This window comes from Anopheles darlingi, chromosome 2 (assembly GCF_943734745.1).
Source record: "Anopheles darlingi chromosome 2, idAnoDarlMG_H_01, whole genome shotgun sequence".
NCBI lineage: Eukaryota > Metazoa > Arthropoda > Insecta > Diptera > Culicidae > Anopheles > Anopheles darlingi.
In genome coordinates, this window is record NC_064874.1 from 11,241,772 (window position 1) to 11,267,586 (window position 25,815).

General features: G+C 50.1%; 1 protein-coding gene across 3 annotated transcripts in view; it reads right to left on the minus strand.

The window, feature by feature from the left end:
* The window catches only part of LOC125950338 (furin-like protease 2), a 185,726-nt gene that overhangs the window by 152,558 nt on the left and 7,353 nt on the right, over positions 1-25,815 (minus strand). For all 3 annotated transcript variants that reach the window (XM_049678233.1, XM_049678235.1, XM_049678232.1), the window contains exon 2: positions 22,742-23,385. The gene's annotated coding sequence lies outside the window, so the exon portion shown is untranslated. The remainder of the gene's footprint in view (positions 1-22,741; positions 23,386-25,815) is intronic.

The following is a 25,815-nucleotide window of genomic DNA, read 5'->3' on the forward strand; positions in this document are numbered from 1 at the left end:
CCCCCTCGATTACGTCCAAAAATTCCGAAGTGAATTCTAGGGACATTCGATATCATTAAACGTACCGGAGGTGGAGTAGCTGGACAACCGATGATGGGCCCCCAACGATCAGTACAGGACGCACACGTCGTCGTCGTCGTCGTCGTCGACAGTATCGCTCCGAAGAACGGGCATAAGGAAGGCCATTATGGGTCAGGATGTAAAAACAATTTTCACTTCCTGTGCAGGGACGCCACCGAAAATGACTTCACCAACGCCAACACCATTTTAACAACCAATTAATGTGCCTTCAATCAAGCCATAAGAACACACACGGGCCAGAACGACCACAAAAGCCACCCACACACACACACGAGCGCGCTAGTGCGGTGCCACGTCACCAGGCGGCCGAAACGGAGTTAATTAGATATTTTCCTTCGAATCGATTTCTCCTCTAGAGGTGGTCGCCGTACCTTGACAGCTCGTCAGGAAAGGCACTTGAGGGTCTCACTTTCATGTCGTTTCATGTCGCTTTGATCACACCTCTCGTCATCGAATGTTCACCATTCCACCACCCCCACAAGTCGTTAAGATGCTCCACACATACACACGCACACACACACACACGAGCGTGAGCGCTTTCCGCTCCAGTCACCCGAGTGTCCTTGTCGTCGACCACCACCACCACCACCGCTGCTGTTCGATTGAATCGACCTTTGAGTTTTCCTTTCCACAGCAATTATTTTCATTGCTACGTGGCCTGCAGCAAGGTTCTGGCTTGCCGCTCGGCTGGTTGGTACGTGCGAAAGCGAATGCCGCTCGCTCCAAAATGGATTCAACCATTCAATGTTGGACATTTTCGGTGTTCTAGGTCATTTGTGCAAGAGGTCAGCAATCGGTGGGGAAGGCTGCTGCTATTAGGAAGTGGCGAGTAACGACATAAAACGTCAATAGGCTATCGATGTCCTTTGCGTAGAAGCTGTGGAAATGGAATGTGACTTTCACGGCAACCGTTTATAACAATTAAAGTCGATCACTCAAAACGAATCGATTTGATCTGGATTTTAATTCCTCTGTGCATTATCGAGACCACTGCAAGTTGAACTATCGTTTCGCAAAAGTTCATTTCGGTCTTGACGTAGTTGCTGGTATTCAAAAGGAACACGAACACGAAGCTTCATCCGAATCATACGGTCTACGTTCATGATTTCCTCCCCAAAATTACTTCCTTCCTCTAACCACACACCAAAAACACACACACAACCACCACAAAAACAAGCAACAATCTGAAGATTAAATTTCCACAACAAGCTGCCGTGATTGTGTGTGTGTGTGTGTGTGTGTTTGTGTGCATTGGCTTCGCCGGATGTCCGGCGAATCCAAAACGGTTCCACAAAACGTCACACGACCGGATAAGTGTACTGATGAGAGCGCATGTATGAATTACCCCCAACCACACCCCAAGGTGGGTTCTTAGTTGTTTTTTCCGGAAGTCATGTGACGAAAAAGAGATTCAAAGTAAACCGAACCGGACCACTCACCCGCCCCCAGTGGTGCGCTACTGGCTAGTAGTCCGTGCCACCTTCAACTTTTGGCACAACTTTCTCTCTCTCTCTTTCTCTGCTCCGAGTCCCCGGGAGAGGCATGTCATCGCCACAAGATTGAAGACTCCGACGCGGTTTTCCCAAGTTCCCAAGAAGGCACTTCCGCGTGCAAAGCGAGCTGTAGGAACAGAACGAGCCACTGCTGGGGAACTCCCAGTGCACCAGAAGAAGGCTACTACCACCACCGATGCACACGGCAATGGTGGCAATTGTTGATGAAAGTTTGTGCCCCAAAAAGTGAAGTCACGGTCGGCGGCGAGTTTTGGCTTTTCTGTGCTTTGCCCGGCTACCGAAGAGAAGTAGAGTAGCTGGTACAACGAGAGGGGACTATACAAACACACACACACACACGTCCGAAGTGGGTTAAGACCAACGAACATGAAATGGACATAAGGACGGAGCACCGTTGCCACCGTCCTATCATCTATCTCCCAGCAGACGCCTTCCGGGATCGCAGCAGTTCGATCGACGAAAAACCATAAAACTTGAACACTACGAACGGTGCTCTGTGCTCGAAGGAAGTCTGCGGTCTCGCTGCTTTCGCTTCGGTCTTTTAATCAGAAGGATCAGAAAATTGAAAGTTTCAAAAGCCACTCGATTGAATCTGAACGCTTTCCCTGGGGCGGGAGCGCGTCCCCGGGAGCGATGGGCGGGCATTTGTTGAACATACGTTAAACTCCGTCCAGACGAGCAACAAAGTTATCGCGATAACTTTCTCGCCCTACTGTTTACATACGATTTGACAGCTCCAAAAGAAGTTCTCGCTCGTTCTCGCTTGCTCGCTCTCCACACGTGCATTGAAGTTATCGCGATAACTTCTCGCCGGATTTGTATGGGATGACGTTTGTTTGCGAAGTTCTCGTCGAGAAATTCTCCAACATTCGTCATCGTCTGGACACGGTTTTATGTTTTTATTATCGACCCACCGCGGGACTACTGCTCGCGATCCGGGGATTGCGCCCAGGGAATACGATCCTTCGTCGATTTCGAAGCTAGCTTCACTCGGAACGCGCTACTCGTCGGTCGATAACAGCGTGTTACCTACGGGAACACAACCTCGCTTCCTTTGACCTTGCAAAAGGAGTGGTTTTCGGAAGTTCGGTGAGCAAACTTTTTGACTCCATTCGGCATTCCGACACACACACACCCTCTTGTCGACAATCGGAGTAAAACTCAAACTTCTTCGCGCGAAGAAAGGACTGAAACGTAGAAAATTACCTGAAAATCAGGCCAATTCTTCTGGATTCCTGGAATCCGACAAGTAAATCTGGACAGCAATGGATCCTTCCCCCACCCCCCACCCCCTTAAAACTCTTCAATTCGAATCGTTGGATTGTTCTTTGCTTTGCGTTTGACCCAAAAAAAAAAAATCAAACCAAACTCCAGATGATTCCACACCAATACCGAGCCGTTCCCTTTTTCTGCAGCAAAGCATGAAATGGAAAGGAAAACATATATTACTCCCAGGCCCTCGACCAGAACGACGCCAATCTTATCTATTGAATGATGCAAGAATGCCGGACAGAATCGGGGGCCAATCCTTGATGGATCTTTAAGCTCCGTTTGCTACCTTTCGTTTCGTTTCGAGCGTCTCCTTTCAATCTCTCTCGGAATCGGAAGATCCTTTTCGAGGGATATTCGACAGCAAAACCGACAATCCAACCCGGCCCACGCTAGGATTGACAACGGTTCTCATGCCGCCCATGCCCCTCCCTCCTCTTCACATATGGGGGATGGGATCGGTCCGGAGGATTTTTCTCATCCCTCACCAGTGCCGAGATCATCCTCCTGGCACACGGTTGGTGGTATTCGATCGATTTGAAAGATTTATTTTCATTTTCGATTTAAGCCCACGTCCGGTGGCAATAATGTATGTCTTTAATCCGGCCCCAAAAATACACCTCTCCGCCTCCCACCTCGCCCGCCCGGCGGCCCTAGTGGCCCACAAACCGGACATCTTCTTTTGAAGGATTCCGGGAGTAAAAATGAAGCGAAAGGAAAAAAAAAACCACCAGCGACCATGCAAGCAACCAACAGGCAGGCATCAAATCAAGAGACGCCCTCTGCACGCTGGTTGTGTGGTGGAAGTGAAAGATAAATATTGGTGATAATGCTAATTTATTGCTTCCTTCTCGGTACATCACAGCATCCGAGCTCTGGTGGTCAGGGAGAGAAGGGGGAAAAAAACCACCGAAGATCCAAATCTGCAGGCGGCGGCGAAAGAACAACCGGCACGAATGTCACCCAATTTTCCACCCTACTGACGACCCCGCCATCTAACGGAGTGAATGGAGGAATGCGTTTCCCTTCCATTTGATTCCATTTGCGCTCGTCGATTTCCTTTCAACCCTTAGACCATCGCAGCAGAGCAGGGAAAGCAAAAGAAACGAGACCAAAAAACCGAACCCGAAATGCGCGTCACTTACAAGCGAAGTTTATTGCGCTAAACAGTGTGATTATTTCGATCGAACACAGCAGAATGGTTTCAGGTCCAGTCGTGAAAGGAAGAGTCGAAGAACGTACTGTAGTGACCAGGAAAAAACAGCACATTCCGCTGCTCGAATCGGAGCTAAAATTAAAACCGACAGCTGAATGGACTCCGGAACAATAACAGATAAGACCGCTTGCTGCCGGCCGACGGCGCATTAAAGTAGCAAAACAGACGGCCGGCATCCTTTCAACCACCGACGGAGGAATCGGACGGAGGCCCAACACAATCATCTTCCTGTTCTCGTATGCGCCCCAATGTCGGTCACTTTCGCTCTCTCACGCTCCTCATTCATACTATCGGATAAACTCACATACACGAAACCGGGGGTACACGATGATATGTCGAATAGGTCGAAGTGAAAGCCAAAGGAGCGTTGGAGGGATCTATGGTCTGGGCCAGGGGGGGGAGGGGGGGAAAAACAAACATTTCCCTCAGCGCCCACAGGTCCACGTGGTCAGCTGGTGGCTGGTGGTGGTGGTGTTAGTGGTAGGTAGCCCGGAGGGAAGAAAAATGATGCCCCTTCCGGCTGCGTAAACATATTCAGCATATATCCTTCCTTCCGGCCGCAACACACCACACACACGCGGACAAACACGTAGAACCACATCGTAATCAACAACAAGCAAGAAGCACAAATAACCGGAAAAATATAACAAGAAGACACCGACACACAGACACACCGAAAGCTTTTTTTCATCACTGTTGACCGTGGCCCGATGAGAAAATAGCCCTCGCCAAGTGATATCCGAGATCCTCGGGGGTCCGTCTTCTGCCGAGCCGAGCCGGACACTATACCGAACTCCCACTACCACCACTGGGGTCTGGAGATTGATTTCAGTCACTGGCATCCGAACCGATGGGAACAAAAAGAAGTCCGCCCGACGTCCGACGACTGTCCCGACGGAAAAAGATGAATCAGATCAGAGGCACATCCCCCCCACAAGACCCCCACGGACGGACGAACGGATCCAATAAATAGTGAATTCAGGCCTAGCTTGGGTTTGGGAAGTGGTAAGATTTTTCATCCAATCGGATCCCAGGCACGCGAGAAGTAGCGGCCTTTTCCAGCGTTAGAAATGGCCCAAACAGAAGAAGAAGAAAAAAAAACCACCCAGGACGAGTGACCTATAGACGGACGAGCGTCGAAGGATATCGACGCGTCCCCAAAAAATCCGCAATACATCAACGGAGAAGGCAAAGGGCGTACACACACCACCCTTCCCTTTACAGGAAAGGCCGAAAAGCTGCGTCGGAATGTTTACTTATGGCGCTGCGCTGCTGAGCCCGAGCCTGAGCAGCGAAGATAGTAGTCCAAGCTCTCCTGTCCCAAATTCACCCTTCGCATGCCTCGCAGACCAGACCAATCTGGTAAACCATGTCGGCTTCTTCACCTTCAAGATGAAGACACCGCACCGAGGGTGGGTGTGTGTGTGAAAGGAACAAGAAGGTCACAACCGGAACAGTTTGTTTATTGAAGGGTAAATAATCGGGCAATAATTCATGGTTTAAATATGGGAACCCCAGGCCGGGCCGGGCCAGGCCGGGCCCGAATCCTCCGGACCGAGATCCTGGAGAATGCTGGCGCATCTCTTGTATAAATATTCTTCGAAGCAGCTCTCCACAGGAGTCGATCAGATCTCGAAGCCAAACCGAAAAAAAAAAACAAGAAGAACCTTTTGGGATAACACATTCGGCGGTGGAAGAAGGTTTCTTTGAACTTTTATCCCTGGGAAGATCGGCCTCTTCCTCCAAACGACCCAAAGCGCGGCTGCTTATGCAAACATATTCATACAAGCCCCGGGAGCCCGGGACTGCTCGGTCCGGGGTTCGGGTTCGCCAAGGACCAGTCATGCGTTCTTCCGATACCGATATTACCGGCCTCGACTAACTTCGATATTGATACGCTAGTTATAAGCAAAACAAGCCATTCGAATCGAGCCCAACCATTGTCGATACGTTGTAGCGGCAACGTCGCAAAAGAAAAACGAAGAAGTGGAAAAGGATTCCGGAGGAGCATCTTCTCGAAGAAACTCGAACCCGAACACTCCGAGGAAGGTACACTACCTTCCTGGTGACGCCGCACACATTCGTCGTCCACCGAGGGCAAGTGGACAAGGGGGTGTCCCGGTGATTACAAAGCCATGTTTACCTTTTCAGCTCAGGTCTGTTAAGGGGGCTCCGAGAAGGACTCTGCTGCTGCTCCACACAACCTAGCACAACAACACACAACCGACGGATACCGGGGAAAAGATAACAAACTTCCGGTCTATTTCACCCCAAGTTCAACCCCGAGGAGTTGTTGGTGTGTGTGTGTGTGTGTGTGTGGGTCTCTCCGAAGGTAACGCAACCCAAGAACCCCCAAGAAACGGCAAAATATGACTATTTAGTAAGGATCCGGCGTTAAGGATGCTGTGTTAGGCCCCCCCTTTAACCCGGAGAAATCCTCTCCGGCAGAAGCCATAGCAGCTCCCCTTATCACCACAGACCGCGACGCACACACACACACACACAATCCGGATCCGGATAATGGAAAACAAATTTGTCCCACTTTGGAACCGGTTGCCCCACTATTTACATCCCCCATGCACCTGGCCGACGGAAAAAGGGGTTTTCCGGGTTCGAACCAGGGTTGCCGTGTGGCTCGGAAGGAACCGGCTTCGAAATTTGCTTAATTAGGGATCAGTTGATGTCCGGAGGCGTGGTATGGCCGTGCACAGCACAGAATTTAATCTCAATATCGAAGACGCCGGAACAGAAAGCCGGATCATCATATGATTGAGAGCTGAGGAAACTAAACCACCCTGCTGGGAGGGCAATTTCGCTCCTGTTTCTCCACCAAATGAAACAAAGTCAAGCCCTAAGCCCCTTCAGTCTGTCAATTGGACGCTACCTTTAAACGCTCCGGTCGGACTCCTCGGAGCCGGGGTTGCGTAACACCTGGCTCGGAAAACTTTCAATCGCTCTGCTCTGCTTTCACTTTCCGCTGCGTGAAAAGCCGCGCATGCCGCGACGGAAGGACGGTAGAAAAGTAGAGGAAACACATCACCACCACCACTACCACTACCATCGTGCTCGCGCGCACAAATTAAACGCAACATCGAGCGCTCGTCGTCCACGGACCGTTCGAACCCTTTTAATGGTGGGAAATGGCAACATTTATCTCCTGCTATTTCGCCTTGGCCTCGGCTTGTAAAGGCGCGATGAAGGAGGAAGCAGCGGAAGAAGAGGAAAAGAAAATTACAAAATGTAGGCCCTCCTACCGTTCGCTGGGCAGTTTTCACGATATTTTCACTCAATAAACGCCCGCCATGAACGACGTTTGAAGTGTTTTCTGCCAGCAACTACCAGATTGATCCCAACGCTCCTGCTGCTGCTGCTGCTGTCGGGCAAACGGACAAACGGGAAGTAAAAACTTCCAAATCGGCGAAACATAAACACACTCCAAAGAAAACAAAGAAAAAAATAAGGGTGTGCTTGGTGGCAGGAGAAACTGGTTCCTGCTCCGGACGGTAGTATGGCGGCGGCGGCCGTTCCCTTAATTGGCCAATAAGTTGGCCCAAAGTCAAGACTGCGCCCAGCGGCTCCGAAGCACTCATAACCCAACTACCGATGCCAATCAGTCAGGTTCCTCTACTACTAGGGGCATGGGGCCATAATTAAGCGAAAAGCAAGACACGGAGAGCAAGCGAAACAGCGATGCTTCGATGATGCTACGATGCTGGCGCAAGAGTCGCCACCATGAACGAAGAAAGCCAAAAGTTCACCCCTCCGCTGAAGGTCGCCCAGGTCTATCTCTACCTACTCCGCGCTACCCAAGTGCATAATTAGGCAACCTTCGACAACGACAACATCGTCGACGAAGACGACGACGACGACGACGATGACGACCATCACGGCGCGACGGAGGCCAAGCGAAAGTAATTATCCGTTTCGCACTCGAAACATTGGCGACAATCAGGTGAAGGACGGTGGCAATGGTACACGGGATGGGGTGGCTATTTGTGGACCGGAGGGAAACAAACCTCTCAGGAGCTCCGGACCTCCCTGAAAAGGGTGAACACACCAGAGCACACCGACTCTTTTGATGCTCTTAGCATAATAACTCATTTTCTTTTCTCCACTTTTCCAACTTCGACCAGGCACCGGCACCGGCACCGGCACCGGCAGCAGCAGCAGCAAACAGAGCATAACCGATGCCGATGAGTTTTCACTTTGAGGGTCCACACAGGGGACTTCCTATCGAACACGGCAGGAGCAATAGCTTAAAAGGCCAACGCCGGGTCTGGTCTGGGGATGCTCTGGTCTGGTAGCAGCAAGCACACGCACACACCGACACACACACACACACAGACACACAGACAACGCTTTTGGGCTGAAGGTCGTTGAGAGAGAGATGACAGAAGTCGGTCCCGCTTCTGCTCTCGGGTTCTCTCAGCGCCACGTGGCTGGCAGAAGGCTGCTTTTAATGCACTTGAGTGGACTTGAAACGGGGAAGGGAGGGAGGAAGATCGTATTCTGCTCGCTTCTAATCAGTTCTTATACAATCAGTTCGGAGCGGCAGTTAGTACTGGAGTGGATTTCTGCCAGTCAAAGTCTAGGTATAGTCGAGGTGCGACCCGTTTGCTGTTGGCCGTGTTGGAGTCCCGTCTTGTGCTTGATGAGCTCTTCAATGCGGGCATATGATTTGGTGGAAGTGATCTTGAACTTGCATGCGAAGTACGCTTAGCGTACTTAGTATTTCACAGAAGAAGCTTTCAAAACAAATATTAAATTGTATGCCATCAGAGGTATAAAGCGGTTTAAGTTATTGTTTCGCAAGAGAAGAACTACTTAAGCCGACCTTGTATACCTCAACATGTTTGCGGTTCTTTTTTTTTTAATTCAAATTTGATCGGAAACACACTCCGACGTGTTTCTAATCACGACTCCAAAACCACTGTACGGATCATTTTCAAATGTAGTACACTATTCCCGCGCATAGCTTACGATGGAACGCTAGAAAGCAGCTGCCTAAAAAGCAGCAACTTTGTCTAACCTAACCGAATTATCCAGGTTTTGCTCGAATTAACGTAAACTCTCTTCTTTTAAAGACCAAAAGAAAAGCTGCTTTCGCAAAAAAAAATCAGTTTATTTGGTACACCCGGAATGCTGGAAATATGGTTGGGAACACCGGGACAGACACTGCTTTCCCCTCAAGCCCGGACGCACCCCATAAGTGATTGCAGCAACCCCAGCAAGACCAGGAAGAACCTTCACATCAGCTCCATCTACAGCACAAATCATATCTTCTTGTTCTTGTTCGGCGTTAACGAAGCACTCCTTTTCGCACCCCTTTTTCTGCTACACTTGCAAGTAAAGGCGGAAGCGTGGTTCACAGGCGGGGCTCCGGGTTTTAGCCACGAACCTCGGCTCTTTCACCAACGACGCCAGCGAGCGCGGCTCGGTGCAAAATGTTTACCTTCCGTCCGTCTGTCCGTGTCCGCACGAACCTGCTCTGCGCGACATTGTCTTCGCTGGCGTCTCCGCCCTGAGGTAAGCATAATGTTGTTATGGCATCGTGCCGCCACCGCCACGACGAAGAAGAAGCAGCAACGTGGTACGCGCCAGAAAACCAAAACCAGAAGCCGCGTGCCTCTATTTGTTTTGTAGCACCGCGGCATTTAACGATGGCATCTGGGTCGGCTCTGTACACTCTGCTGCTGCTGCTGCTGGTGCTGCTGTATGCGTCACGAGTGTGCGCGCGTGACGGTTTACTTTTCGTTTCGGTGGAAAGGGAAAGGGAAGGATTAATACGGGAGAAAATCCTTCACGCGGGAAAATGCTACGAGGCTGCCGGGCGCAAAACGTAGAGAAAACCGACAACCCGGCGGAAAGCATCGCCGAAAAGCCAAAACAGATGGTTTTATATGGAGAAGGGAGCTTCTTCGCTTCCACTTTCGTACCGGGCACGGGACTCGCTGCGCAAACACACAACATAACGAATCATGTTAACGAGGAACGTGGCGACGTCTGGCGAGATGGTGGAGCAAAAAGACTCCCCCCGACAACTGTGGAATTGTTGCGAATGCGTGGAAAACAGTATTTTCGCAAAGCTCGCGTGCCAGTCCTGGCACATCGAATGGAAGGGTTTTCTTTCCAGGAAATTCGAATGGAAAAACCTGATTAACGGTGGGTGAGGGGCAAGGTCATCCCATCCAATTCCGTAATCGATGATGGAGTATCGACGAGCGGAGGGGATAGGGTTGATAAAATGAGATTCTGCTTCAGCTTCTTTCCCTGGAAGTTGATTCCGGTCCTTTTAATTCGAGCGAAGCCGCATTCGATAATGGGGCGCTTTTCCATGATAATATTCATTATGTGTCGTCGATAAGTCGCTCGATTTTTTTTTTCCATAAATCTATGCATTGTATGTGGCGGCGCGCACACACAAACACACAACATCAATTCACTTCCGCTTCCCATACGACAACAACAACAACAATGCGAAACAGAGTATTAATTGGAAATGAGCTGATCGTTTGCTCATTAAAATGCTCCACACCGCGCCCCGGCATTTGCATTTTAACCATTTGCATTCGCCATCGACCACGCGCGAGGCGGCCCCAGCATAATCAGCAACATATAAAAAAGTGAAATTGCACCTGTGTGTAGCACCTGATCCACCTGGGTGCCCATTCAGTTAGAGGGGGAAGGGGGGCCGGGAAAATGGTAACAAAATTTTCTCGCAGGTTAGGGGGAGCGCGCAGCAAAATGGCGCGATGATGAATGGCGTGAAAAATGCAAAGCAACCGCCACAGGCGCCAGCTGAGCAGAGCTGAACGGCGAGTGGCTCCCCACAGGGCGCTAAATCGAAACAAATGGCCATAACCTTAATTCGAGTTCGGGGTGAAATCTATCTCACAATGTTCCCACACACCCCACCCAGACCCAGACCAGCAGCCAACCATTTTGGATCCGTTTCCCAAATGGCTGGCTGGCTGGCATTGGCATTTGTTTCGTAACTGCTAAGCCCTACCCTAGGAGAGTTACTTTTGTTTTCGGTTTTTCGTTTTCCCTCGCGCGAAGTTTCATCATTCTCGTCAGATCGACAACGTCTACACTGCATTACATCACCATCGTTGTGACTGTCGTCTGGGATCATTTTGATAACATTACCCTCACAATCACACAACACAGGTTCCACGACAACAACCTAACCTCAAAGCAAGGGGACGAATTTTCCTTTCGACGAATCCTTTGAGCTACTTGGCTTTTCAATTATTTTCCTTTGCCTCGCGGAAATCACCTCCGTTAACTGCACCAAACGTTTTCCCTCACAAAGGGCATGTCGCGCATTATCGTTTGTGAGCGTCACGGCAGGTGCAAGCTATTGAAGGCGAAGCATAAACAACCTTTCGCGATCGATCGATCTCGGAGCCGTATAAGCTGAAGCCGTATCCACAACTAACCAGCATTGAAACTCTTTCATCTCGCAGCAATCCGAGGCCAGCTTACCGTGGAGTCATTCAATACCCCTTTTTTATGCTTCTCTCTCTTTCTCTCTTTCCCAATTGCCCAAAGCAACAGTTGCTGCGCGGCGGAATCGAGGAAAATACTTTAAACCTCGGTACAAAATGCAGCTTTACCGTCTTCTTGCACAGCGCTGCACTCGGCGAAGCCACACATATACTGACATTTGCCCGGAGCCAGGAAAACCTGCCGTAAGCACTCGGTGAATGGCGGGAAAATCGTTGTAATATCTCGTACACCATCGACATCACGATTTTCCCCTCCAATCAGAATGGCATCAGGGTACACACACCGGTCGCCTCCCGGGGTACTATACCTACTTCTACACCGCACGGTGCAGTCCTTGAATGTTGGATGATGCCGATAAATTTCCCATGGCAATCAGCCGTATCCCTGCCCTGCTATGGCTCTCCTTCTTCTTCTTTTTCTTCTGCTTCTTTTACTGCTAGCAATATGCCACATGCCACACTAGCTTCTTCTTTTCGTCTAGGCAACGTCATGGGGCTTCAGTCGGACTGCTAGCGGACAGAACCACTGACCAACACTTTGTGTATTGATCCCAGACGGTGCCACACAGTGATACCACCCATTAGGAACGATTTCTATGGCCACTCGCAACGATAACCACACACAACAAGGGACGCCTAGAGAGTTTGCCACCGCAGCAGCAGCACTATAGCATCCATAGCAGTTTCTTCATTCGCCTTCCCGATACCAGGCTTAGCTTCAGGCAGCAGAAGCCAAGAATCGAAGGCGAAACGAAAGGCACGAGCCTTCTAGGCTTCTGTTCCTAGGTGAATGGACCAACATGTATCTCGCCGCCACATGGGGGTCAGGGCCCGGAATGAAGACATTAGTCGCTAGAATCACGTCCTTGGCGTTGCTCATGTTAATCACCAGGAAACGGACACTTCCGCTCGAACCACAACAAACCACAGACCGGCCCTTCGGACGACGCACGCGTTATCGCTCGTCGTCCTCCGCTCCTCGTCCGCGTCCTCTGGCGTCCGGAATCAATTGTAAGCCACCTCTTCTTTTCTTAAGCGCCCACTCTCGGGCAGGCAATCAAGGACCTTGCTATTCACTTACCACAATACCTATGGTACGTAATAGTTGCTTTCACCTCTTTAAGTCAGGCATACGATATGGAGAAGGTATCACACCGTAGGCGTAAGGTGTTGTGGGGATGCATTGAAAGCATCGCATTATCGAGTGATTAAAATTGGAATCGGAAGGGTCGTAGCAGCATCTTATCGACTCGAGGTATACGTAGGAGAACTAGCAGAAGTTCAACAAGATAGTCTGAACGTTATCTCTCCTTTCTGCAACTATTAACGGACCTTCAATACCGGCCCATCTTCAGTTGCACCACAGTAGTCAGTAGTCAATCTTAGACGAAAGCAATTCAACGCAAACTCTCTGGTCATATGGGAAGCATCATCAAGTCGTCGTTCCCTGGGTATAGCCTGGTGTCTTTTATATCTACTTGCAGCAACGAAAAGCGGCAGCTTTCCCATCACTCCACGAAGACGGTTGGTCTACGGAGCCGGCAAATAACCTGCAACACGACGAAAGGGACACATCTCCCGGATGCGACGAAAAGTCTTCATTCAGCGGACGTTGTTGGCTTACACGCTACGACACACAATGCTGCTACCCCAAGCGGGCGCGCTACCCCAAAAGGCGTCATAAAAATGTCCCACGTGGTGGAGAGTAATAGTGCTTTCGAGAATTTATCGGTCATTTCGTTCACATAATATTACACTCGCAGGACGTATCTCGGACGACCAAGCGGACAACGGAAACCGAACCCCCGGCGTGCACGAAGTAGTTGAAGGCCAGTGGCAGTAATGTGTATGCTCCCGTTGCCGGTGCTGCTGCTGCTGCTGCTGCTGCTGCTGGACAGTCGCCACAGGCCGGCGTGCTGGTAGAGCATTACGGTGGCTTCGTTGCCCCACGAGCGCGCAACTACTATGTTGAGCTGCCACCGCCTACAACCAACTACGGGCGACCGCGACCACTCGCACAGGACAACAACACAGCACAGCAGCACAAGCAGCACACAGAAGGACGGGAGTGCGCCTCAAGACAGAAATAAAAGTTGTACCAACACACAAACGCGCGCGCGCCAGCTCCAAGATGGACGAGCGGAACGTGGAAAGCAGTCGCAGGACTTTATTAAAGGCAACGCGCGCTAGTGGGCACGCTATTAGAGCGAGCTTACACACAGCCGCCAGCCGGCCAGCAGCAGACATCCTGGCTTCGTCGCTGCCGCCTTGGGGCGCCATGGCTTGGCGATCTCAGAAAGATGGGGGGGGGAGAGAGAGAGAGACTACGTGGCTGACTCGCGGAGTCTCGGTTGCGCCCGAGCAGTAGCAGTAGTAGTAGTAGTAGTAGTAGGTCACATAAACAGATGATTAAATGGACGGAAATATAGCCGTTTAAGCGGACGATTTAATGATGGGAAGGCGGAAAAGTTTCAGCAAAACTTCCGCCCTCCCCCAGGAGCAGCGGTAGCAGTAGTAGCGGCATCGTGTTAGATTGCGCTCGGTGCCTTTGACCAGCAGTTAATACGATTTCAATTGCCATTCGTTCCATTCTGGCGTGCCACACCCTCTCCCGAAAGGCACCGGACGGTGCACTGCTGACGACAATTCGCTGGTTGCATAACAACGGGATGTCGGTATTGTAAGCGTCATGTACAGGTTATTAGTAGGGAAGTGGAGAAGTACAAGAACTTTTATGGATTGAAACTGTAAAAAAACTTCTCTGGAGTGGACTTGACTTCTTCAGAGAGAGATTAGGAGGATCAGGAATTATTAGGAATACTTTTACAGATTTGTAACTTAACGTAACTTAATTTCCTTTTGAACTATTCTTTATATAAATTTGGATGATCCAAGTATCAATCCTGATCATTTACGAGGTGCGTGTGTTTGCATTCCTACAGTTTTCAAAACATTATCTTTCATAACGTATAATAAGCAAAAAATATAATACACATAAAAAACAAAACACTTCAACCAAAAGTTGCAAAATATTTTGATGAAATTCTCCAATACAAAAATGACGTAACACCGCCTGGAGAGCACAGAATGGACAATAACTCAAAAGCATGACATAAGATTACGTCGTCTCTACACTCAACGCCCTTCCACGGGGGCTTCGGACATGAACGGGATGAAATAATTATTTGCCAACCGAATTTGCGCAAGCAGCGTAAATCCAATCGACTTGATGGGTGCCACCGCATCCCACCAGACAATACCAGACAATACCAGCTTCTCCCTGGCACTCCCACCCCCATCACCGGGGGTGTTTTGCAAACTCAAAAACGAAACACACACGCAAAACCTCGTCAATCGCCACATACCGTCGGTGCTGCCAAGTGTCACGACGGCACAAAGCACACTTTTGAACAGGATCCAACGCCCACACGCCTCCCGCAGGTGTGGTCACCACCGTCGAAGGCCCATCCCCCCGCACACGCCCTGTCCTTTACACGCATCGCCATCATTTGCCATCCATTTGTGCCTGAGCGGAGGACAGCAAACACAAACTGTTTGTGTCGTGTAGTGCCCAGGACCACGATCACGCCCTGTAATTGGCAAACGTCATCGGAGATGGTGATGGTGTGACGCCGGGTCCCTGGCAGTGAGTGTGGTGGCAAAACAATTGCCACAAAGCACAAGCAGTACAGACCAAGAGTGATGGCGCAAAGAGAGCACAGAAAAAAACGCGGATCCACTATAACTAGCAGAACCACAACCCAGGTCCGACACTAGGTTCAGGGAGGGCCCTCCGCTAGCGTACGACACATTCGGATCCGAAAGTGCAAAAGCTCGACGGCGAAAAAAAACCAAATGGAATCCCCGAAATGGATACAGGACCAGCAACAGCTCGGCAGCTCGGTCGCAACTCGTTTTTCATTCGCCCAAAAATTCAGCAACCAGGCGTGAGGCGAAGCCGCACAGGTCCACAGGGCAACGCGACGCAACGCAACGCACGGAGAGAGAGTGGCCAGACTCGGTACTCGGCACTGTTTGGGGAGTGCGTCCACCGAGCTGCAACCAGTAGCGAATAGAGAAATTAAATCCAACAGCAAAATGGAAGCAAAAAACCAACAACAACGGACAGAAGGCAGCAACCCTCTTAGTACACTAGCCACAGGTCTTCAGGGGGACGACGTCGACCGCAGGACTGAAGCCACGCGTTGCGTTGCCCAGAGTATTACGCGCATATAACGGTGAACCGGCGTGTGTTGTTGCCACAGACACACAAACACACGCCACGGCACCATGACATAGTAGTGGCCACATCATCTACGGCTCCAAAAACATGGCCAATCATTTCTTCCGCATGTTTAAGCTGGTGGTGGTGCGTGGAGTGGGCTTTTGGGGGTAGACACCCGGGTTGTGGCCTGGTCGCGATGGCGGCTCAGTTTTTTTTTTTTTTTCGTAGAAATGGAAAACATCCAGAGTCTAGTCGGCAAAACGATCACAGTCGCTGCTCCACATACACAATGCACATACACGCACGCGCGCACGCACGCACAGGGCCAAGTACACGTACGCTGCACGGCATTGCGGCCAGGGAGCAGACGAGCGGGCGGTGGGCGGTCGTCGCGTAGACGCATTTGCTAATGGAAATTGCAACGATTGGTGCACACACCGGAGGAGCCAACAAACGTGTACTAAATTAAAATTTCTTCCTTCAGTTTTGTTTCTGCTGCATTTTGTTTCTGAGCCCGTTGCTGTTTTCCACCAACCAACATCAAAACAAAACAAAAACGTGCGTTGTTCGCTTCCGCACTCCGTGCGGTGCGAGGGAAATTCGGTTTCGTTCGACGTGCCGACAACTGCCAGAGCCAGAGAGGAGACCATCGCTACCCAAAACGCAACGCGCATTGGTCACACTGGATCGTGGGCCTCAGAGCTTGGCACATAAAGTGCATCTTTCATGCGACATAAATGAATGGACGAATGGACCTTGCGCCGATGGCACAACACACACATTCGGCATCAACGTTTTTCAGGCCCATTTCTGGCCGGTGGGTCAGAGATCGATATTCCACCCTTATGGCCACGGCCGGCGCACGAATGAAGATGATGGGCGATCGAAAAGCTCATCAAAATTCATCAATGCACCGCGCGGGAAGTGCATGTGTAGCGGCCCCACCGGTGGTGCGCATCTAAATTACTGTCACAGCACCCGAGCCACAGGGCTCGGTCCAGCTGCGTCCACTTGATGCAATATGCGCGGTTGTGGTCCTTCACCGGGGCAAATACCAAAACCCGAACCCAGCAAACGATGACAACAACGCGGATCAACATTTGCAAAACTGTTGCAATATTCCCAGCGCCGAGAGAGAGCAAGAGCGCTGCATTCGTGGTAGCTGGAAAGGGTATCTGTTGTGTTATTTTTTTGTTTTTGTGGCGAGGTAATCAATATGCAATATGGTTTTTTGCGTCCGTGAAAAGGCCTCGTGCAAAATGTCTCAATATTCGGATACGAAACACAAAAAAGCAATCGAGGTTCATAACGACAACGACAGAATCAGATGACGACTGAATACACACACACTTTGCATTTAACAACATCACCTGGAAGTGAGTTTAAAAGAAAGATTTGCAAAATTAAATAACAAACCATTCTCGTGGCGCTGCGGTATGCTAATTGAGTTGCAGCATGCATGACGTCGGAAGAGAGCTTTTTCTCTCTTATCAATCAACACTTGTGCCGGGGGTAAATCCTGGCTCAATGAACGCCGCCATTTACGCTTCCTTGCAGCATACCACCGGCTTATCGCCAACTTTTGCCCAAAGTTTATTTTTATCTCCACGACGAGCGAGGGAGAGAGCGTGAGAAAAGTTTAACCAAAAAAAAATAAAGGAATACTAACACCACAACATGTCAAAGAGGCCTCACCTCAGAGCCACAGGGAAAAGGTAAAATTTTACCGTTTTTTTTTTTTTTTTTGTAAAACCTAATTTATGCCGCCTTAGCTGACGATCGCGACTCACGGGGCACTCGACGCACACAAACACCTCTCCACGGTGAACCGCATGGTGGAAGAGTCGGGTATGTCGAGCACGTAAAAAGTTTCGAATAAAACCGAAATTATACTCTCGAGCGACGCGCTTCGTTGGTTGCCTGTATCGCATCGAATACCAAAAAGCCGGTGGTGCGCGTTGTTGACGATCCGCGGAGGTAGCATCTCACTCACTCACTCACTCACTCGCAAAGGACATCCGCTTTCGCATCCTGGCGGCCACAAGCTTGGGATTTACGCTCACGCACGCGATTAGTGAAGTTTGAGGCGAACGGAAAACGAACGAAATCTCAGAAGCAGCGGCTGCACAAGTGTGTGTAACACTGATCAAAGCAAGGAAACCGAAGAAAAAATATATTTTTCCACTCGCGTAAACCCGAAACCCCCGCGGAAGCGGAAAACATTTTCCACGCCGTACCGTTTGGGGGAAAGAACAAAACACAAAAATAGAACGTGAAACGCGAGCGCGCGCGACCGCGATGCTCCAGGGTAGGTGTCGACGTGTGTGTGTGTGTTCGATGTACGTGCACAGCACGATCTAGGTGTGGTATATGGATCCATTTTGTTGGAGAGCACAAAGAACACAAGAAAAGATCGGCTACACTCGGAGTGGGGCCACAAAGTTAAATCAAATCACAACAACCAAACCGAAACCAAACTTGCACCACTACCACCACCGCCAACCGACCAACCGACCGGTCGACCAAGCGGCGTAGAATGGAAGAGCAAAACGAAAAACTAAGAAAAACTCTCGAGAACATAAAAGCATACATGGATGGACACATAAGGGAACGGGAAGGTAGGCACTGACTGACTGGAACGTGCTATGCATCCGAGAGGGGAAATTAAAAAAAGAACCCAGCAGGCCAGCAGGGCACCCAGAACAAATGCCGAAGAACGTGAAACTCGTGAGAGCAAATATAAATGCTGTAAATTGAGCTGACCATCCGTGGGACCGCCACGGCGGCGGCAGCAGCAGCGGCGAATTGTGCTCTCGACAACCATGGCGCAAAACGAAGGCAACACAAAGTAGGTTATGGGCACCGGGAATCGCTTAACCATCCGAAAACGAACCTTTTGAAGTGGCCTGACTCACCGCCTTTACCACCTATTTTCACCTGGTACTTCGATCGCTTTAACCTCGACGCTAAACTCGAACAAATTAATTAAAGAGTCAGAGTGCAGGCATCCAACGCATCGAATTCTGGTGGTAAGGATCCCAAAAACCGACAAGAAACTCACAAAAGTACAAAAAACCGCATAAACCAGCAATTGAATCAAGCATTCAAACCAAAACAATGAAATGATAAGATGAGGGTCAGTCTCAGTGAGCTCAATTACCAGCTCAACCTCAGTCCTCAGACCTCATTGTATGATCATTTTGGAGAGCTCGCTGTTCAATCCAACTACTTCCAACGACCAATGTTGTTTCATATTTGTTTATTGCGATGCACTTTGACGACTTTGACAACAACCTGAGGAGTGTGCCATTCCGGCCGCCTCGCAACAAGATATTGCGACATCTTAGCCTTGCATTTCATTACATTTCCCCCTAAAAGGTGTTAATAGCAGCTAACACTGTACCGTGCTGCTAGCGATCCGTAAATTATTTAAGGTCGCGTACGCGGTCACCAAAAACCGACAACGCCGGCAGGCCTTTTTGGCATGCCAATGTTAATCAAATGTAACGCCCAGAAAAAAAAAACGATGCCCCGGCAATCAACAGCGCTGAGCGGTGCGTACCGCCGACCGCGACTTACCTCCTCCTCATCATCATCATCATTGTCACACCATCATCATCAGTCACACACTTCACTCGATTGTTGCGCACATTTGGCACGACACTGACGGTGTTGTGGTGGTGTTGATGGTGGTTGTGGGCCGTTTTTGGCCTAGATTCTTGATAAAACATCGCACACGCAACCGACGCAACAACGATCCATTCCAACAATACATTCTCATTTACACGCCGCCTCGCAAAGTGACCCCCAATTAGAAGCCCTGGAACCGTCACGTGTTCCGTGGACCGTTACGAATACGAAAGACCATCCAGCCGGCAGCAAAAGCAGCAGCAGCATCCACTCAGTCTGCATGACAGGCAGTCACCACCACCACCACCACCACCACCACCAGCTCAGACCAAACCGACCAAGAAAAAGGATATTAACACATTCCACCGGCCGGAGTGTGGATCGTGCGGTCGTCAAAGCTAAATATAAAAGCCACGACAAGCCCTTGGCTACAAATACTATATCGGAGGGGAGGGGCTTACCCTCCCCACCGAAAAACTCAAAAAGGATGTCCGCTCGGTATTTTGGTATTTCCTTATTTGGCTGGACCGGGCCGCCTACCACCCCACGAATGTGTCCAACGACCCTCTCTACCATCGAAATTGATTGCAAAATATTATCGCGAAATAAAGCACCCACTATGGCGCGGATGGCACAGACACAACGGTCCAGCAAGCCCCACGGGCCAGCCAGCTAGCCAAGAGCACGAGCGAGAGCGAGCCACTGGAATCGATTTACACGCCAGGAAATTTGCATCACTGACGAGCACTAGAGAGCGAGCATGAAGCAACCCAATGCAAATTGGCGCATGAAAATAAATGCGTTTTATTGAATTCGTATGTTAATGCTCTCTCCGTGTGTGTATGTGTGTGTGTGTGTGTATGCTGAGGGGAAGGGACGTGGACACGGTCAGTGAGGGCGGCCATTTTCCCGAAGTTTCCCGTGCTCCCTCCCTCCCCCAGCCAACCCCCTATACCCTAGATGCGACACATGACGCACGAAACTGCAGAAAACGGAATACCCTCTCTCTCTCTTTCCCTTGCCACTGGCGCCATTTTTGTTTGCCTTTGGGAGATTGAAATTAGCGGGAAAATTTCCATTTTAACTTTCTGCACACGCTGCCGGTGCGCATCCCACAACAAGCTCCGGGGTCCGGGTATTAGAGACGGAAAACAAAATATTTCCACCACCCCTTACTCGTCACACATACACACACACGCGCGCACACTCACGCACATACCAATGGGCATTGAATCCGAAATGGACTTTTCCCTTTAGAAATGAACTTCCCCCCCCCCCTCCTCCCCTCCCCGTCGCTGGGCGGAATCAAGCACCATAGGGTTTCGCTCAAAGTTCGTAAAAGTGAAAAGCCACAGCCGTCCCAGCCACTATCACTATAACACAACCCACGGCTGGCCGCGCACACACACACACACACACACACATTTTCGCTTTTGACCCTTTTCCTAGGACCCAGAGAAAAGGTTGTGCATCATGAACGCGGCCTTTCCACGCGCAAAACCGATCGAACGGAGCTCCATTTACGTGGAGGCAGCAGCACATGAGCGGGTTTTCCCGAGGCGAAGCGTCCGACCAGCGTCGATCTGGTTCGAAGTTTTCCATTGATTAAAAACAACCGAAAAGTAAAAAGGGGGGGGGGGAGCGAAAGAAAAAAGAAGTCAAAACCCCGCATCGAAGGGCCCCATGCGTTCGATGAAAGCGCTAGCCCGATTAGGATCTCCCGGGGAAAATTCGAAATCAAAACTATGCTCGCCCCCCCACCAAGAAAGCCACAATCAGCCAGCCGGTTCTCTTCGGTCGCTGATGAGCTTCGCTCGCTGACTATTGAGTAACCTCTTTACGGATCGCTTACCACGCGCGCACGGGGAACGCGCTTGTGTGTCTGTGTGTGTCGTGTGATATGTATGCTCTGGTTCGGGGATTGGCCGGATTCACATAATCCTTTTATTTTCCAGTTTTCCGCCCCGCGCGGCAGATCAGACTCTGGGCCGCGGACGAACGTCACAAAAATGAGAGCAAAAGGCAAACGCAACTGCGGGAAGCGGAGCGGTGCGATCAGCAGCATCATCATCGGAAATCAAATCTCAAACACCCCGCCCCCACGCCTGGTGACGCGATGCTGAGCCACGGTTGAAGCATAATTTCCTTCATCGAAGCGTAATTTCCGCCGCCACCACCGTGGAAAGTGATCTTGCGCCACGACAACCTGACTTGGCCGGCAGGCAGGCAGGCAGGTTGGTGGTGGTAGCGAAAGAGAAAGAGAAAACAAACCACAACCACCACCGCTCTGTCATGTCCCTTTATCGAGTGCAATCGATATTGTGGCGCTTTCGGGTGCAGCGATTGCGTGTCAGCGGAGGAACGCATAACGAGCCGGCCGAACGACCGGCCGCGGTGGCGTGAAAAAGATGATCGTGAATTGCACACGTTACATCACAGACACACACACACATGGTGTCTGTTGGAGTAGTGTAAATTACGGGATCAGCGAGTGAGTGCGGCCGAGTGAAGGCGAAGAGTAAGTCCGATAAGCTGAGCATATTTTCCTCGTTAAAATGAGGTCACTCTATTGAGCCGGATTGAGCCGGATTGGTGCCGTGCCGTGCCATGCCGTGCCTTGTCGTGTGTGTGTGTGTGTGTGTGTGTGTATCGATACCAAATCGTTTTCGAAGCTTCTCTTCTTTTTCTGTAATTTATGGTCTGAAGAAGCTGATAGCCTGTGGTGGCCACTACCTATCGCGAGCAGATTTGTTGCAATAAATTGTTATATTTTTGGCACTTTTGGAACCGGAGAAGTGAGGTGAAGCTCGGAAAAGTCTCGAAATTAGTAGCTCGCACTTTGAGTGGTCAGCATATTTGACGCTGACAAATACCACCCCGTGTTGTTGTTACGGCAGCCACCCCTAAAGAATATGGAAATATATTACTTTCCATTGTGCTGAGCTTTTAAACCAGAGGCCAGCAGAAAGAGCAAAGCAGAGATTGCAAACTTGTCGTATAAATCTTATGCTTTACTTGTCAATTAATCACTTGTGGTGGTGCTCATGGAAGCATGTTACTTCCATTCCGAATTTTCTACTGCTTACTCCAAACACTCTGAGCTGCTGCGATTAACCAAATGCAGAGCTGCTGAGATGAATTTCATCACCAAGTGTTTGTACCAGGAGTATGACCAAGCGACAAAGCAGGCAGGTGCTCGGGCAGGTTGTCATGTTTGACAGCATACGCCCTGGCACCTCAGATTACCACCTCCTTAGATGCCAGGACGAAAATTGAAAAACGGAAAGAAACTTACCTTTCTAACAGCACGGAAAGCACCAATCCACCAATTGGAGGAGTAGGTCCTTGGGCGACTTCTTGCGAACAATTGACACTTTACGCGGTGGCTCGCTAGACGGTGGCACGAAGGAAACAGGAGGCCAAACACAACCCACGAATCGGTGTGATGGCACGCGTGGCACTCCTTCCTTCCCAAGAAACACTTATACACCGCGGCAACAACAACACACACACACAAACAACAGGGAATTCACTTCTTCAAACGAACAACGGTGGGCGCTTCTCTTTGATGCCCACTGGATGGGTTGGCAAAATATCTCCTTTGCTTTGCTTACTACCACTACTACTACTACTACTACTAGTGCGCGCCCTACTGACCATCGACCGCACGGCGACCGACACAGGAACACAACACAACGCGATTATACTTGGCTTTTTAGCTTCGCTTCTTTTTTAACGATCTGCATTACACTTCCCGGCTCTAGGCGCTGTTTCAAAGGCGGTTTTACGGTACGATTTGCCCGCGCTCGCGAAACACTAGTCACTAGTCCCCGCGGTGGCGAGGGGATCACAACGGCACACACACATACACGCGCGAAAAGGGGACCTCCCGGAACTCGACGCGTTATAGCTTCAGCTTCCTCCTGCAGCACGAGCGCTCTAGAATGGAGTAAAGAGGAAAACGGTTAGACGAATTAGAACGTGACTCGCACAAATCGCACCAGCGGCCCCCCTGCCTTAACGCAATTTAGTACACCAAGACCATGGGTAGCACCCTTCCCTCGGACAGCACCATACGCGTATGTATTTGAATTATGTTATTTTCGCACGAGCAACGCTCTCCCGGGTTTGTGCTTTCGGGATTCGGCCAAAAAAGGGAGCCGACCCCAAAAATTAGCCCGGAACGGAACAGAAAACCAGCCCGCAAAAAAAACACATCACACAAAAAAGGGACTCGGATAATTCACCTCCCGAGACCCAGCCACCCGTCCCCGCGGGTGTATCTTCCAGTCGAGTGTAAAATCTCGTTTTTTGACGCTCGGAAAAGCCGCACCTTTTTGACAGGTTTACTAAAACAAACCGAAAAGTTAATCCCTTCCCAAACAACGTCAGGGAGGGGAGAGGGGGGGGCATGAGAGGTAGCAGGGGTTGCGTCCCCCCCTCCACCCCCCACGGGTTGAGGTTATCTGTTCGTTGGCAAACGTTGGACCGTTTTTAAACACTCGCTGAGCCAGAGGAAATACTCAACTGTGCCAGCTTAAATATGTTTTTTTTTGCCTGATACCACTCCGCGCCCACAGGGGCCAGAAACGTGTGTGTGCGTGTGTGCCAATGTGGTAGTAGAACTTTCATAAATCACAACCGTGTTCCAGTGCACGGTATGGGAATTCAAGCGGATGGACACGATTGGCTCAGAACAACAGAACCGGAGGACAAAGCAATGGCGAACAGCGTATTGTTACATTTTTGTGCTGGCTTGGCGCTGGCCTGGCCCATTAAAAAAAGCATTTCAAGTGCACCAAAGCAAGAACAATGTGTTTCACATTTCGTCAGGCGATTAGTCAGGCCTCGCGCTATTGCTAGCGACCGAAAGTCCGAGCACGGGTATCACGCTGCTTGCACCGTAAGGTGTCGCTTTGTTGTCTCCCCCAGCAAATAAATGCTTCGTCAAGCTTAAAGCGAGCAAACGTGAGCCAGGCCGAAGCCAGCCAGTCAGCCAGTCAGCCAGACCGAGCCGCGTGAGGCAACAACAACGTATAGCGAAAGGGCACGGGCATGGGCACCGGCATCGATAATGACGCCGGCAACCTTCAAGAAGTGGAAGGTTTTCGTGGAGTCAGGCGTCCGAACGGACAAGGGAAGAGGAGGAGGAGCCGTAGAATTCGCTCTTGACATTTAAAACCGATCCGAAACCATCAGCCTTCACTTCACAGCAAGCTAGCTCTTCTGCTTCTCTTCTTGGTTTTCCATTCCTTCTGTTTCTGTCGCGCACAATCATCACGAGTTCTATAACGGGCGGACTGTGCTTTTGCGATGACGAGACTGGTTAATGCTTGGTTCAGCAGCTCTTTTACTCTCATCGTCAACGTACACTCATAACTCGTATGTTACGAGAAGTTTCGAGCTGTGTTTGTGTTGGGGTGACGTTAGCAACCTCGGACATCTCCATTTCCTTTATCGAACCGGCGTTCTGAGACTTGCTACAGGAGCGAGAGAACGAAAGCAAAAGGAACCATCAAATCACACCCACGTAAAACACCCACACACAAACAAACAGACAAACGGTTCAAGGAAGATAGAACCCAATTCGTTTTTCCGGTGATTTTTCTTGTTCACCAATTTGGTGTGCGCACATCTTTGTACGTGTGTGTGTGCAGCGTGTCGCCGGTTTGACGAGGGTACGAGTCCTTGAAAAACGTACACGCTGCTGTTGTAGCAATCCTCACATACGCACGCACACACTACCCTCCGGAGCCGGTGATAAGATTCACCCAATCCTCGGGCTCACACGCCAAGTGGCTTAATGTAGAGGAGACGCACACTAGATGGGAAGCTCCGGGGCTCTACCCTGAAGTGGGGAATCACTGCGCACGAAGAATACAACGATTTCCATTCCAATCCACCTTCCTGTTCCTGTTGCGGCCTGCCGGAAAAGCCTTATGCTGCAGATCCACAATTTTGGGCAGCTGTCCCTCCACCCCCGGAAGGAGGAGGAAGAACGGATGACGGATGAAAAGGTTTTTCAGTTTCATTTTTTTTTTTTTGTTGCTTTTCCGGTTTGGATATTGACGCATGAAGCACAGCATGTGAAATCGGGCATTGTAGCCATTTGCCTCTCAGGTTCTCTTAACGGTAGCACGATATTCGTGAAGAGGAATAGACAGCCGGAAACTGAAACAGAAACGATTCCGTTTGCAACCCATGTACAACAAACAAGTGGGCAATACATTTGGGAGTAATACGGTAACGAGAACGGTCGTAGTTGCCATATAAAGGCAATTTAATAAAATAAAAAAAAACACCGAACAACAACTAGATAGGTAATGACTCCATGGCTTGCTGCATGCACCACCCGAGAGTAACGATAAT